Raw genomic sequence first — 16,058 nt, 5'->3', positions numbered from 1 at the left:
TTATTTTGGAAAGCTCAAGGCTAGGGAGGTACATCATTAGCACAGTGGGAATGGCTGGAATTTAGAGACTAGAGGTGACCAAGGGTACAGCTTTAAGAGTGGGGCGTCAGGGTGGAAGTCAAATTGCTAGAGGTCGTGAAGAGTGCACAAGAAGGACGTGGAGCAGGTGTGTGTGTGTGTGTGTGTGTGTGTACAACCCTAATTCCTGCTCTCCTCCAAAACAGTCCTCACCTCTACCATTTCAGCCAAACTTAAGTTCTATTGAAATTCATTACCTCATTTTTCCTGATGTTCTTTTGTTGATTTAGCAAATTTAATAAGGCACAAGGAGCAATTTATCTCTGAATTTATGATGTTTGTAACAGTTGTTTTGTAACATTTTCATTGGTGAAGGGTTATAGGCAAAGGTCATTTCCATTGGTCTGGGTTCACCAGAGAAACAGAATTAAGAGGGGATAGATAGATTGATAGATCGATCAATCCATCGATCATGGTTATGAAGGCTGAGAAGTCCCCAGATCTGCAGCTGACAAGTTGGAAACCCAGGAGAGCCAGTGGTGTGATTCTAGTCTGAGTCGAAGTTCTGAGAACCAGGAGAGCTGATGGTGTAGGTTTCAGTCTGAGTCCAAGTCTGAAGACAGGAAAAGACTGATGTCCTGGCTTGAAGACAATCAGGCAGAGAGAGTTCGCCTTACTCTGCCACTATCTGTTTAACCAGATATCTGGGCATGCGATGAGACCGTCAAGTTGATGCATAAAATTAACTCGTATGAAATCCAATTGTCTTTTCTTTAGTTCTGATGCTGGCCCCAGACCCAGGGTTTGCCTGGGCGGTGTCATATAGGCAAGCCATCCTTTGCAAAAGAAGTTCTGGGCTGGGAAAAGCCTTGTCCTAACCTGCTTCTGTGGAGACAGGCAGGAAGACTGACGAATGTGCTTTGTGGCAATGGCTCAAGCGTCCCATGTAAAAAGGAGAAAAGGCAAATTTGGAACAAGATCAGTGAAATTAAAAACTAAGACCGTTGTGTGCTTCTGGGCTATCCTTTCCCGTCGGTGGGCTCACTGCGAGTCTCCATCCTTCCTACCTGCTCCAGTGGACATCCAGACCCCACTGGAATGCAGCTGGGTTAGATGCAACAGCTTCTATCCCCCTCGATCCTTCCTTCTTTCTAACCTCATAAACCCACTCGCGGGACCAGCCCATTACATCCTCCTTCACAACGGCTTCCCACGCCAGTTACATTTTCCATTCATGTAACACATTTGACTTGGTGGCCTCTGTGTTCCAGGCACTGTGCTAGGGGCCGGGGCAGGGCAGGAAATGAGTCCATCTGAGCTGTGGGACTGCGCATGCCCCATGTCCTTCACACCCTCCCCCACCCCCGGCCCTGCAAGTCCCGGAGCAGACTGCTTAGCAGCCTTCCCGCATTTGCTCTCCCCTTCCCACTCTTGGCCATCTGACTTTGCACACTTGTTTGGCGCCATGGACCCTTTTGCCAGTCTGGTGAAGCTTATGAACTGTCCCAGAATTTTTTTTTTTTTTAAAGATTTATTTATTTATTTATTTATTTATTTGACAGAGACAGAGACAGCGAGAGCAGGAACAAAAGCAGGGGGAGTGGGAGAGGGAGAAGCAGGCTTCCCGCGGAGCAGGGAGCCCGATGCGGGACCCGATCCCAGGACCCTGGGATCATGACCTGAGCCGAAGGCAGACGCTTAACGACTGAGCCACCCAGGCACCCCCAGAATTGTTTTTTTAAATGTACAAAGTGAAACACAGAATTACAAAAGAAATCTTTATGTTGAAATGCATTTTTGAAATGTTTTAAAAATCAAATTTAGGAGGACGCCTGGGTGGCACAGTCCGTCAAGCGACTGACTCTTGATTTTGGCTCAGGTCATGATCTCAGGGTTGTGAGATGGAGACCCACGTTGCTCTCTGCACTGGGCATGGAGCCTGCTTGAGATTCTCTCTCCCCTTCTGCCTCTGTCCCCATCCCCTGCTCATGCTCTCTCTGTCTCAAAAAAAAAAAAAAAAAAAAGAAATTTGAGATGTAATATATATGTGTTTCTTTATCAACTTATGAAGCAATGAGATCCAGCAGTAGATCTAAAGCCTACTCTAATTTCTTTCTTTCTTTTCTTTTTTTTTTTTTTAAGATTTTATATATTTATTTGACAGAGAGAGAGCACAAGCAGGGGGAGCAGCAGAGGGAGAGGGAGAAGCAGGCCTCTTGCTGAGTAGGGAGCCTGATGAGGGGCTCAATCCCAGGACCCTGAAATCATGACCTGAGCTGAAGTTAGACGCTTAACCGACTGAGCCACCCAGGCACCCCAAAGTCTACTCTAATTTCAAAGTGTGATGAGCTAAAGGATATTTAAAGACATCCAGTACAACTACACTGTGATATGAAAATACCTATGATTTTTGTTGGTGACAAAGTCACAGGTCCTGCCAATAACATTGTGCTTTGTCTACTACACTTAAATGTTCCATTTCCTAAAAATAAAGATTTTTTTTTCCCCTGCAAGGACACAAACACCCTGCATTCTGTCTGTGCACCCCAGGTTAAGAAACTGCCAGACTGATCTTATAGCAGAGGTGTGGGTATCCTGCTCAAAATCTTTTGATGATTCTCTCATTCAACAATGAGCTCTCACTGCTTGCTGAAGTAAGTCTAAAGTTAGCCTGGCCTTCAAAGATTTGCTTCTACCAATTAATTCTTTTTCTACCTTAAAAAAATGACATAAATGAAAAAAAATTACATAAATGGTATTGTATCTTCTGTTCTTTTGCCACTTGCCTTTTCCGTTCAAGTTTTTTTTCCCCAAGATTTATCTATATTGTTAACTATAGTTAGTTAGAAATAAGACATATAGTATTTCATTGAACAAATGAAGCTCAGTTCACTCATGATTTTCCATATTTGTGGATATGTGGGTTGTTCTCATTTTACGTTGTTTGTAAACGATGTTGTATTGAATTTATTATTGTTATTTTTAAGTGAATGAAGTATTTTTAAATTCAAATACATTAAATATTGATAGGTAAAACCCATGAAAATAAAAGCCCCTTGGTGTCCTGAGAACTGTTCTAGGCCAATTCTACCTGAGCCACAGATCAGCACATACCGAGCCCTTCCTCAGGATGGGGCCCTGTCTATGCCAGGACCCGTGGGCATGGCAGGCCCGACCAAGCCGTTCAGGTGGGTTGAGATTTATAAACAAGGGCTTCCCCTGAGCACCAATTTTCACTGTAATCTCTCTGTTTTTTAATCACTTGATTTCAGGGGATGAACTTCTGCACTCCTCGCTGGAATATGCCTAATTTCCTTTTCCACGTGACTAGCTTCAATTTATCTTTTTTTCTGCCTGACTGGATTCTGCATTCTTTTCATAGTTTTCTTGTCTGGCTGGCAGCCACAATCCTATTGTCATTTTATTACCAGTCCTCTCTGCAGTGTGCCTTGTTTGCAATTACAGCGAGTTTTGTTCTCATGTGTATTATTTTCTTCTTTCCACTTTTTAAATTGTCATTGTCCATTTTCTAACTTCTTGAACAAAATGGTTACCTTATTATTAAAACAACAACAACAACAACAACAACAACAACAACTCTTGTCTTCTCTGACTCAGCTCTTTACTCCAAGTGTCACTTTGGCTACGTGCCACACGTTTTCATATTTAACATTGCTGTCATTATTCAGCTTGAAATAGTTTGCGATTTCCATCATGATATTCTTTGACCCACTGATTTTTTTAAAATGCGTTTTCTTAGTTTCCACAGGTGTGACATTTGGGAGCTAAATTTTTACAACTGACTTAGACTTTTATTGCACTATAGTTAGAAGATCGGGTGTGTATAATACTGATCTTTCATGGTTCTTAAGATTCCTTCTGTGACCATGCACGTGGTCAATTATGTCACTCTTTGATTGAGCTTGAATAGACTATGTTTTTAAAATTTAATTTAAAAGTTTGTTTGTATGCAATAACATTCCTGGTTTGGGTGGACAGTTCTGTGCATTTTGCTCGAGCCATATTGGTTCTATCACCCTCCAGAGCAGTCCACCCCTCCCCCACCCTCAGCTCCTGGCCATCATTAATCTGTTTTCTGTACCTTTAATTTTGCTTCTTCTAGTCATATAAATGGAACCACGTAGGTACGTGACTTTTTTAGTCTGGCTTCTTTTATTCAGCATAATGTGTTTGAAATTCGTCCATGTTGTTACACGTATCAGTAATCATTTCTTTTTATTGCTGAATAGTCTTCCATTATATGGATATAATGCAGTTTGTTTATCCATCCACCAAGTGAAAGACATTTGTATGGTTTTCAGGAACACTGTTTGTTTTAAATTTTTGGGACTAGAATGCTCTACATATCCCTATTATGAAGCTTACTGTGTTGTTTAAATTTTCTGTAGACTTAGAAAATTCTTGTGCTTTGGATCCATCACTTTCTGGGAGAGATATGTTAACCTTCCACTATGATAGTGTATTTGTTGTTGTCTCCGTATAACCTCTGTGGTATTTTCTTTATATACTGCGAAGCCGATGTTGTTAGATTCATATAGCTACAGATTTGTTATATCTTCTAGAGAAATTGTTTTATCATTATGCAAACCCCCTTTCCCTGCCTAACAGTGTCTTGTGTCTTAAAGTTTTTTTTATCAGGCATGAATACTTTGCCCACGTTCTCTCTTCTCTCCTCTGCTGGCCCACAAACTGTACCATGCAGGCTCTCTTGCTAACCGCCCGTGGTTAGGCTGCCAAGGGGAGGCAGGAGACGTAAGAATGGAGAAGAGAGGTCAAGTATCTCTTGCTTCTTCCCCCTCATGCTAAACTGCATTATCTGGCAGGGGCTATGTTTTGCCATGACTGTAGGGCTATGGAGACCCCTCCTCCCAGGCTCTGGCATCCTTTGAGGTCTGGCAAAACTGTCTTCCCCTTGTCATGTCTAGGCTGAGAGTATCAACAGCTTCTTCTTCTTTTTTTAAAAATTTTATTTATTTATTTGAGAGAGAGAGAGAGAGAACAAATGGGAGGGGCAGGAGAGGGAGAAGCAGACTCCCTGCTGAGCAGGGAGCCCAATCCGCGACTCAATCCCAGGACCCAGGGATCATGACCTGAGCCAAAGGCAGACACTTAACCAACTGAGTCATCCAGGCACCCTGAGTACCAACAGCTTCTCCCTGCTTCTCATCCCTGTTTTATTTCCTGAATCTACCTCTACCTCCCTCTGTGGGTTGTCCCTAAAGTCTTTTGAACCATTTGATTTGGATTCTACTGGGACCCAGATTGATCTGCATGGTAGATTTTTTCCATCCTTTTATTTCAACCTTGCTGTATCACTAGATTTTACATGCCTCTTAAAACCTTTCATTTTTAAGGTGAATTTGTGATTACTGATATATTTTCATTCACTTTTCTACCATCTTATTTGGTGATCTTCATTTACTGTGCTTTTTTCTCTGTCTTTGCTTCCCCCCACTTCCTTCCTGCCTTCCATTGGATATATGGAGCTTTCTTTATTTCCTAGTTTTCCATCCACCAGTTTTGATCATATACATCCTATTTTATTCTTTCATTGGTTACTATGACATAATAAGTATATATTTGGTTTCTACCCCTGGTTTGTGACAGAGCTCCCAAAAGACTTGGAATTTCTTAGGTGATGGAAACATATTTTGTTCTAATGAGACAGCTCTTGGCAGGCTCCTGGATGGGGCCTGGTCACCAGAAAGACCAAGCATTACTAGAAGCTTGAAACTTTTAGCCACAACCCACATCCTTCTAAGAGGGGAGAGGGGCTGGAGATTGAGTTAATAATCAGTCATGCTTATGTGATGAAACCTCTATAAAAATCCCTAAACTATGGGGTTCAGAGAGCTTCTGGGTGAACATAGCCATGTGCCAGGAGGGTGACTTATCCCAAGTTCATTACACATGGAACACCTCTGGACCTCGCCCTATGTATCTCTGCATCTGTATCCTTTATTATCTCCTTTATAATGAATCAATAAATGTGTTTCCCTGAGTTCTATGAGCAGTTATAGCAAATTATTGAACTTGAGAAGGGGGTTGTGGGAACCTCCAATTTGTAGCCAAGTTGTCAGAAGTACGGGAGACATCTTGAGACCTGTCACTGGCATCTGAAGTGGGGGCAGACTTGTAGGACCAAGCCCTTAACCTGAGGGGTCTGCACTCACTCCAGGTAGTTAATGTCATAGTTGGATTCTAGGACACCCAACTGGTGTCTGGAGAGTTGGAAAGTTAGTGTGGGGAAAACTCTCACACGTTTGGTGTCAGAAGTGTGGAGAGTAGAGGAAAATAGGTGTTATTTTTCCCTTTTAGTTACTCTTTAACATGTACGAAGATATAAATTGTATGCCTGATGAAGGTAATCGGTAACTTTATTTCAGTCCCAAACAATGCACAGTCTATAGAGTGCAATCACTGTGTTCCTGTCTCCCGTCTGTCACTCCTGTCACCATGCATCTATTGTTAAAGCAGCTTGGACCGCCATGACAAAACACCACAGACTGGGTGGCTTAAACACCAGGAGTTTATTTTCTCACAATTCTGGAGGCCAGAGGTCTCAGGTCAAGGGGCTGTCAGGGTGGGTTTCTGGTGAAATCTCTCTCTTCCTGGCTTGTAGACAGTCACCTTTTCACTGTGTCCTCACATGGCCTTTCCTCTGTGCGCATGGGGAGGGAGCGACGGAGAGAGACAGAGACAGAGAGAGAGAGATCTGTTCTCTTCTTCTTATAAGGACATCAGTCCCATTGGATTAGGGCCTCACCCTTAGGACCTCATTTAACCTTAATTACTTCCCTAAAGCCCTATCTCCAAATATAGTCACAGTTAGGGATAGAGCCTCAACATACAAATTTGGAGGGACACAATTCAGTCCATAACATCTACATATGCATCTCTCTTTTTCTCTGTCCTTCTGTGGCTCTGTCTCTTTCTCAGGCACTATAGAAACTAAGTATGCCTAACATTCACCCCCAGTGACTTTGATTTAAGTGACCTGGAGTCAGTTTTGCTATTACATTATCTTTACATTTGTATCTTTCACTTCCTCAGAACTAGTCATTTTTTTTAAATGAGGTTTTTATTTTAGAATGGTTTTAGTTTTACAGAAAAGTTGCCAGAATATCACAGAGTTTCTGTATTCCCCGTACCCAGTTTTCCCTATTGTTAATACAGTGCTACACTGATCATGACTAATACATTGATTTAGATCCATTATTATGAATTCAAGCCCATACTTATTCAGATTTACAGTTTTTACCTAACATCCTTTTTTTGTCCAGGATCCCATCCAGGATGCCACATTACATGTAGTCATCATGTCTCTTTAGACTCTTCTAGACTGTGATCGTTTCTCAGATTTTCCTTATTTTTGATGACCTTGATAAGTTTGAGAAACACTATGCAAGTGTTTTGTAGAATGTCCTTCAGTTTGGGTTTGTCTGATTTTCTCATGGTTGGACAGGAATTATGGGTTTGGGAGAGGAAGCCCACAGATGTGAAGTGCCCTTCTCATCACATCATATCAGAGGGACCTGCTGTCAGCACGACTTGTCACTGATGATGTTGACCTTGAGCACCTGGCCAGAGCTTGTTCATTAGTTCTATCCAAAGTTACTCTTCTTTTCTTCTCCACTGTGTACTTCTTAGAAGGAAGTCACCATGAGCATCCCATATTTAAGGGGTGGGAAGCTATGTTTCACCTCCTTGAGGGCAGAGCATCTACATAAATTATTTAGGATTCTTCTGTACAAGAGATTTAGTTACTTATTTTTTCATTCAATTGTTATGCTCACCAGTTTCTTTGTTCTCCATTGCTGCTGCTTCTTCTTCTTCTTCTTCTTCTTCTTCTTTTTGATAGAGAGAGAGAGATGGGGGCAGGGGCAGAGGGGGAGGAGAGAAAGAATCTTAAGCAGGCTCCATGCCCAGCGTGGAGCCTGATGCAGGGCTCAATCTCACAACCCTGAGATCATGACCTGAACTGAAATCAAGAGTCAGTTGCTTAATAGAGGGAGCTACCCAGATGCCCCTCCAATGCTTCTTTTTAAACATTTTTTATTATGGAAATTTTAACCATACACAAAAATGAAGAAAATAGTGCTATGAACTCCTAAAATCTAGTTTCAGTAATTAACACTTTGTTGCTTCCATATGCCCCTGGCCAACACTTTTTTTAAAGCAAGTATCAGACATTATCATTTCACTGGTAAACTGATAAGGACATTAAAAGCTCCTGTTCCCTTCCCCATAATAGAATAATGGTAAAAGTATCATATAATAGGTGTCTTTTATAGTTGGTTTATTTGAGTCAGAATCTAAACCACGTCCATATATTGCATTTGGTTGTTACATTTCTTAAGTACTTTTTATTCTGTTATAGCCCACACTCATCCTTTTTCCTCCCCGATGTCATTGATAGACTGGTTCACCTGCTCTCATCATGACACCAATTATAATAACCGTTTTTATCTGAGGCTTTCACAACAGGTGACTCTGGACATTTAGGCAGGGATTCAGTTTGGTCAAAATCAATAAACAAGATATCCACTATGCTCTGAGCTATGGACTGGGGCTAAGAGCCCCCCTTATTTCATGAACTATTCCCCAATAATAGTAACAATAAAATATATACTACATACATGCATCTACTCTAACACTCGCACTTTGAGAAATAAAAAAGCAGAACTTGCCAAGCAAGAATTTTCAACGTTTGCCCCACTTCCCTTGATCTGTATATTCTCAAAAAGCTGTAAGTCTCGTTTTCCCAGGGTGGGTGTAGGACCCATGTGGATGTTCATGAAAATTTGAAAAATCTTTTGAGCAATTTTTAAAAAAATTTCCTTAATAATCTTCATTAGCAAATCCACTAAGAGTTTTATAAAAGAATAAAGAGAAAAAGGAAAAATAAGAGAGTGAGAAAAATGGATGAGCTGTCCCACTGGATTCATTTCTGTGGTAAGGCAATCCTTATTTTCTGTTTTCTAAAATTAATATGTTTCTGTAAGGGAGAAAGCAGATTATAATGGAAGAAGAAAGCATCCCCCCTCTTAGCACTGGAAAGCCTTGGGCCCCCACCTTGCACCACCCAAAGATCTAAGGGTCCCCCGAGGAGGGCTGTAAGCCCTGGATGTGTCCCCCCCACCCCCGCTCCCCACTGTAACATTGGAGTGGACAATAAAATTCAGGATTGTATTTCCAAGAGAAAACAGTTTTGTTTTGTTTTTTTATTTTGGTTCACCATTTTTTAACTTCACCTGGTAGTCAGAGGATGGGGAAATTTGCAAAAAAGTTTGCATAATGGATTTGGTTTTTCTGAGGTTTTACAAATTTAAAAAATACAGATATTGATGCATTCTGATATGATAAGACTCCAGTCCTATGTCCTGGACCTTTCTGGGCACCCAAATAGCTGCAGTTACAGTTTTTATCAGTTTTACTACTGGTACCACTATAGACACAGTGGGGGAGTGTGTGACTCACATGACTCAGCTCAGGGATCCCCAACCCCTGCCCAAGTATAGTTGCAGAATTTCACACCTCCACCCCTGTGGCTGTCCAGGGGCTCCACTGGGTTTAGGTGTTCCCGGATCATTACTGGGTGGAGTTGAACGGAGCCGGGCACTCTGATAGGGATGGAACAAAGTCCACTGCAGTGATGGGTTTTGCTCACTTGAGAAATCACCAGGTGAAGGCAGCCATGGTGAGATCCTACCTGAGAGGTTCTCCTGGAGAAGGTGTGACCCTTCAGCGGGTGAGACAGTGCTTCTCACAGTGATCCCCTCCAACACAACTGCAGGGGATGCCATTTACATGGACTACAACCCTGGCATTGTGCAGTGTGTAACCTACATAACCGAGCACAGTGGCCTGGACCTGGCTAGGTACACAGGCTTCCAGAGCAGCAGGGCTCCCTTTACTCCCCACTTCTTGCCTTTTGTATCCATAACTTGTACAAGGTCAACTCTCAAGGTTGGAGTTACAGGTGCTCCTTGAGCACCGCCCCCCCCACAACTCATCCCTGGGGTTGTTTGAAGATTAAGTTTTTCCTGCCTTTAGGAAATATGAACCAGTTGTTGGATGCTAATGATTCTGTCTCTTGTATTGATGGACCATGAAGTTCATAACATTGAAATATAGATTTAGATATATACACACAAATATATGAAATAATGACTATAACATAGAGTTTTTTGTGTCTAGGGCTAAGGGGGTATAGGTAAGAACACCTGCAGGTAAGCACAGTGACTAGCCCTTTTTACAGATGTGGAAATTGGAATGTAGAGAGATTAAGTGATTTGGCCAAGATCACCCAGCTAAAAGTGTGGTAAAGGTGACTCCTGGCTTGTGACCCTGTTATGGTGGAATCATACACTACCTGACTAGTGATTTCCAGTGAGGTAGGGGAGTGAGCTAAGTCTACTGAGGTGTGCTTTATATACATCTGCACAAATCTTAAGGGCTTAGATGAATTTTTAATGTGTAAACCACTTAGTTCAAGATTTAGAACATTTCCTTTGCTTCAGAACGTTCCCTCGTGCCTCCTCCCAGGGGTAGTCACTATTCTGTCGTCTGTCACTATAAATAAGTTCTGCCACTGCTGGAACTTTGTATAAGTGGAATGGCAGAGCACAGGCCCTCAAGCGTCGTTTCTCGCTCTAGGTCATGGGCGTGTGTATGCTAGCACATGCTTGTGTACTCTGAGTCTTGTTTGCCTACCTTGGTGACACACTGAGTACAAACCCAGAAATAAACAACACGCATGGTGAATGGGTGCGCTGACTCATGGATGTGCTGCAGATCTCTGATTGCTACGTTTGGGGTAAAGCAACATCTCGGGTGAGTAGGCTACATTTATGTTTGTTTCAAGCACAATGATGAAAATCATTGCCTCAGTGAACTTCATCTGTTTGTTTAATAACTTCTGTTCTCTAATCACATTAGATGTTCATTTGAAAACAAAATTAACTCCATTCGGGCTGCACAGGTTGAGTAAGTGCTTTATGCCATTTTACAAGAATGTATACTGGAGTCGGTTACAAAGGATGGGCCACCTCCTATTTCTCCCATTTCTTTATAGCACTGTGCTGGGTAGAAAGGCACCCACAGGAAAATGAGTTACTCACTACTGGGCTTGACTTGAGCAGGAAGGATCTTGCTTATCCCCTTCCTCTTCTCTCTTCTTTCATTATTGTTACCATAAGCGTTGGTACAGGCAGAAAAGATAAATACTGCATGTCCCACAGGCTGTTTTTGCCTTCATGTCTTAAAGGGAGTGAAACTAGGTGGTACACACTCAGGCATCGCCATGTTCTAGCTGTGTGCCTTTGGGCAGGTGACTCATCCTTTCTGTGCCTCCATCCCCTCAGCCATAGAATGTGGACAGGATTAGTACCTGTTGTGAAGAATAGATGAGCTGCACATTTATGCATGCCTACAAAACACCAAAAACACTGCCTACATATAACAAACTTTCAGTAAATATAAACCATTGTAACAACAGTGGTTAGGGTCTATGGGCGTTTTGTGCAAATATCTGAGGCTTGGAAAAATATTGACTGGCTCTATACTATAAGAGGAAAACTGACAAATAAAATCAGTAAATATTAGATAAGCTTTGTGGCAGGGACATTTACTGCTCATGAATAACCCTGAGCTCCCCTGCATTTCCTAGTTTCCTTGCAGTTAGACAGGACTTTGTGGCTGGTTCTGCCATTGGCTATGACTGCAAGTGGCTCTTGTCCCTTCTGGTATGAAACACTTAAGAGCCAGTGCATGATTCTCTAATTTACTCCTTTTCAGTTATAGAGACTGAAGAGGTCTTTTGTTCTCACTGGTGCAGCTACAAGATGATGATGCCTTCTGAAGTCTGGGTTCCTGAGAAAGCAGAGCTCCTCCAACCTACACTGGACATGTAGTGAGTCAGAAACACACTTGTGTTCTGTTAAGCCACTGAGATTTGGGGGATTGTGTGTTGCCTCAGCAGAGTCTAGCCTAACCTGTGTACAAGCGTCTACCTAATATGACATGTCAACCATTCAAGTATACTTAATTCAACCTGACTCCTCTAGAGTTGTATATAAATTATGTAGAATACAGGCTCCACAAAGGTAGGGATCTTAGTTTTGTTCACTACTATATGCCAAGTTTCTGGAACAATGCTTAGGACAATGCTCAATAAATATTTATGACATGGGTGCATTTTAAAGGATTTGATAAGAATATAGGTGGGGCTTTCAAAGAATGCTCAGGACCTACAAAGGTCTTAAAGGTATGGATATCCTGGGGCGCCTGGGTGGCTCAGTCGTTAAGCGTCTGCCTTTGGCTCAGGTCATGATCCCAGGGTCCTGGGATCGAACCCCATATGGGGCTCCCTGCTCCGCGGGAAGCCTGCTTCTCCCTCCCCCACTTCCCCTGCTTGTATTCCCTCTCTCGCTGTCTCTCTCTCTGTCAAATAAATAAATAAAATCTTCAAAAAAAAAAAGGTATGGATATCCTATTACCAGAGATGCTGGTTACATTAAATGTCTATGAGATGGGACTCTGATTCTTTGGGGTCCCACCCTAAAGTCCTGCTGAAGACATGAAGGAGATAAACTTCAGAGGTGCATGAACCACACATCATCCTCAATGCTTCTCTTGTATTCTTCTATTTTTTTTTTCTAAGTAGGCTTCACGCCCAGTGTGGAGCCCAACACAGGGCTTGAACTCAGACCCTGAGATTAAGACTTGAGCTAAGATCAAGAGTCAGTCACTTAGCTGACTGAGCCACCCAGGTGTCCATGGTGTTCTATTTTAAAATTCTTCTGCCTCCTATTGTTCTTTATAGAGGACAGAGCTGAATGCATCTCTTTCTACAACATGATTTAAGAATTATATCAGAGCAAAGTCAGAAAATGTGATGGGTAGCCTGCTAGCCTATACTTTAAAATAATTTTAGTTTTAACTGTGGGGTGTGATGTTGTTTTTAAATATAGAAATCTCCAGCTTTAAGAGCATCATAGTAAGATGACATCAGTAATCACACTGACAGCTTCAGATATTAGCATGAACTCAATACCAAAATAAATCAGACTGTGGATAGTAGGAATCCAAGAAGATAGGTAGCGTGACTAAAGAAGTGAATATATTTTGGCTCTTCTTTCTTTGAGTTAGTTTTCATTTTGAAATTGTGAGCCTACCTTGCTCTTCTGATATAAGAAAAGAATAAGATGGACCAAGGGAAAGTCTTTTATAGGCTTTCAAAAAACCAATGAAAATATGAGATCTGGAGAAGATTTTAATTTCCACCCTTTATTCTTATAACAAAGACAGAATGATGTAATCATGTTCAAACATTGACAAAAATTTTTAGTATCTTTTCCTATTTTATTGGTCATTTGTTTTTTTGTTTGTTTTGATGAACTGGGAGCACATACTTTTTATTTTTTTTAATTAAGTTGTTCATCTTTGAAATAAATTTTTTTGAAAAGGTAAAGGATTAAGCATAAGGTTTGTGTCCAGAGAGACTGGACTTGCTGCAATCTTTGGAGGATTTGACAATCCGAGTCTGTTTGTTTCAGGATTCAGGGTAGACATGGCCTGATCAATGACACCACGGTTGCTACTCTTTCTGGTCTTGGCAGTTGTGGTGTGGGGCACCCAGCCTTGGACTTTGCAGGCAAGAACTGAACTTCTCATGTCCAGAGTGATGCCAAGTACTACAAGGAAAAGCCAGACTCGGGGACAAGTTGCATGAGCAGTGCAGTCCCTGGAAGAACTCTGGCTGTTCCAGGAAGCCCACAAGGACATGTCTTGCCTGTACAGGCTCACTGGAACCACATAGAGAGATGGCACCCTCCTGCAAATGCCTCTTCATCTGGGACACCTGCCTCTATGCCATTCCCTTAACCTGGAGACTAGATCCAGCGGGTGGACCAGAGCGAGCACTAAGAGTAGGTGTGGACATGTCTCTGTGCCAAGAGAACTGTCAGTACTCTTGGGAAAACTGCCACACCTACTTCACCTGCATGAGCCATGGCTAAGGGCAGCGAGTGAATTGCAGGATGCACTAGTGCCCTGTGGGGACTGCCTGCCTCCTTTTTGATTTCTACTTCCCCACACCTGCCACTCTGTGCAATGAAGGGGAGTGGTTACTACATCCAGATGTGATCTGAGCTGGCCCAGGGAAAGGGGGAGGTTCTGTGCTGTGACATTGCACTAAGACTGTGCCTTGTGGGGCTGGCCTCTCTTGCTCATTCTGCCCCGAGGCTGCTCAGCTGAGCGATTTCCCCCTTCTGATACGGGGACATACCAGATCATGCACCTCCACAACTCCCAGACTTTCTGTTCCTGCTTGGTTGGTGGGGTCTCTGGCAGCCAATTTAAACAGCACAGAAGTCTGGCAAAAGGGTATGTGATGGAAAGTAAATCTCCCTCCAACAACATGCTGTATTTTATTTTATTTATTTTTAAAAAGGTTTTATTTATTTATTTGTCAGAGAGAGAGAGAGCACAAGCAGGGGGAGCGGCAGGCAGAGGAAGAAACAGGCTCCTCGCTGAGCAAGGACTCTGATGCGGGACTCGATCCCAGGACCCTGGAACCATGACCTGAGCCGAAGGCAGACGCTTAACTGACCGAGCCACCCAGGCGTCCCAACATGCTGTATTTTAATGTTTCTTGTTAAAAATGGGAATGTTGCTCCTAATTTTCTTCTGAAAGGAATTTAATATTTCTACCTCCTTTTTGACTCTTAATATTTAAAGTTTCTTTCTTAGTATATTTATTTCTTCCACAGAACTACTCAACATTCGGTTGCTGATGCCCATTTCCCACCAAAATGATGCTTTGTACCTTTTCTTTTCAGGCCCCCTTGAGCTAGGATATCTGAGCATCAATCAGGTCAAGACCCTGTCTACTGGGGCGCCTGGGTGGCTCAGATGGTTGGGTGTCTGCCTTCGGCTCAGGTCATGATCCCAGGGTTCTGGGATTGAGTCCCGCATTGCGCTCCCTGCTGGGCGGGGAGCCTGCTTCTCCCTCTGCCTCTGCCTCTCTCTCTCTCTCTGACTTTCATGAATAAAAAAAAAAAAAAAAAAAGACCCTGTCTACTAAATGTCACCTTCCTATGAGTTTCAGTTCTCATCTTCCTGCCCTGTGCCCTGATCCATGCTCGTCAAATTCTTCTGATTTGGTGTCATTGTTTTTTTGGTTTTGTTTTTTAAAGATTTATTTATTTATTTTAGAGAAAGAGAGTGTGCATGAGTGGGGAGAAGGGAGGAGCAGAGAGAGAGAGAGAAAGGGGAAGCAGACTCCCTGCTGAGCTCAAAACCTGAAGCCTGAAGCCTTCTTATTCTCAAGACCCTGAGATAATGACCTGAACTGAAACCAAGAGTCCCATGCTTAACCAGCTGAGCCACCAATGCACCCCTATTTTTGTCGTTGTTGTTGTTTTGTTTTTTTTCCCAGAAAACATGCCCTTGTTTGTTTTACTGTTTTTGTTTGGGTTTGGAGAAAAATTATTTTTTTAAATAAAAAATTTGGAATAAATTGTGATGTCTGTTTAGGAAGGAAAACTGCCTGGGAACGCTGAGAAATTCAAGGGAAGCTGGCTAATAGGGATCACATTTCTCCCCAAAGGTATGACATGGGCTTGACTGGGGGTCATAAAGGAGTGCTTGGGGATGTCTTGCAGAGAGTCTTGTCTGAAGGAGAAGGGAGGCCCTATGCCTAAAAAGGATCAGACTGGTTCGCTTAGTTTCTTCTGACCAAACCCTTCAAGGCTTCACCACAGGAGATTATAGATGGGTGTTCTGAGGCTCTCCTACAGTGTAGACTCTGGGAATCTGGTTTGGATGATTCATTAGATGCCTGGTGATGACTGAAGACCTCAGCTCCAGGCTGAATGATAAATCTGAGCTGATAACTAAGACCGAGTAGAGAAAAGCCACCAACATGCATGATAGAGTGGGAGAAAACAAGAAACAACAGCCATAACAAAACAAACCAGAAAAAAAGGAACTCGGAGAAAACGAAGGCAATGAAA

The sequence above is a fragment of the Mirounga leonina genome, unplaced genomic scaffold (genome assembly GCF_011800145.1).
Source record: "Mirounga leonina isolate KUSES-001 unplaced genomic scaffold, KU_Mleo_1.0 Mir_115, whole genome shotgun sequence".
NCBI classification, from domain to species: Eukaryota; Metazoa; Chordata; class Mammalia; order Carnivora; family Phocidae; genus Mirounga; species Mirounga leonina.
The sequence above is the reverse complement of the archived record's forward strand: the minus strand, read 5'-3'. Positions refer to the sequence as shown.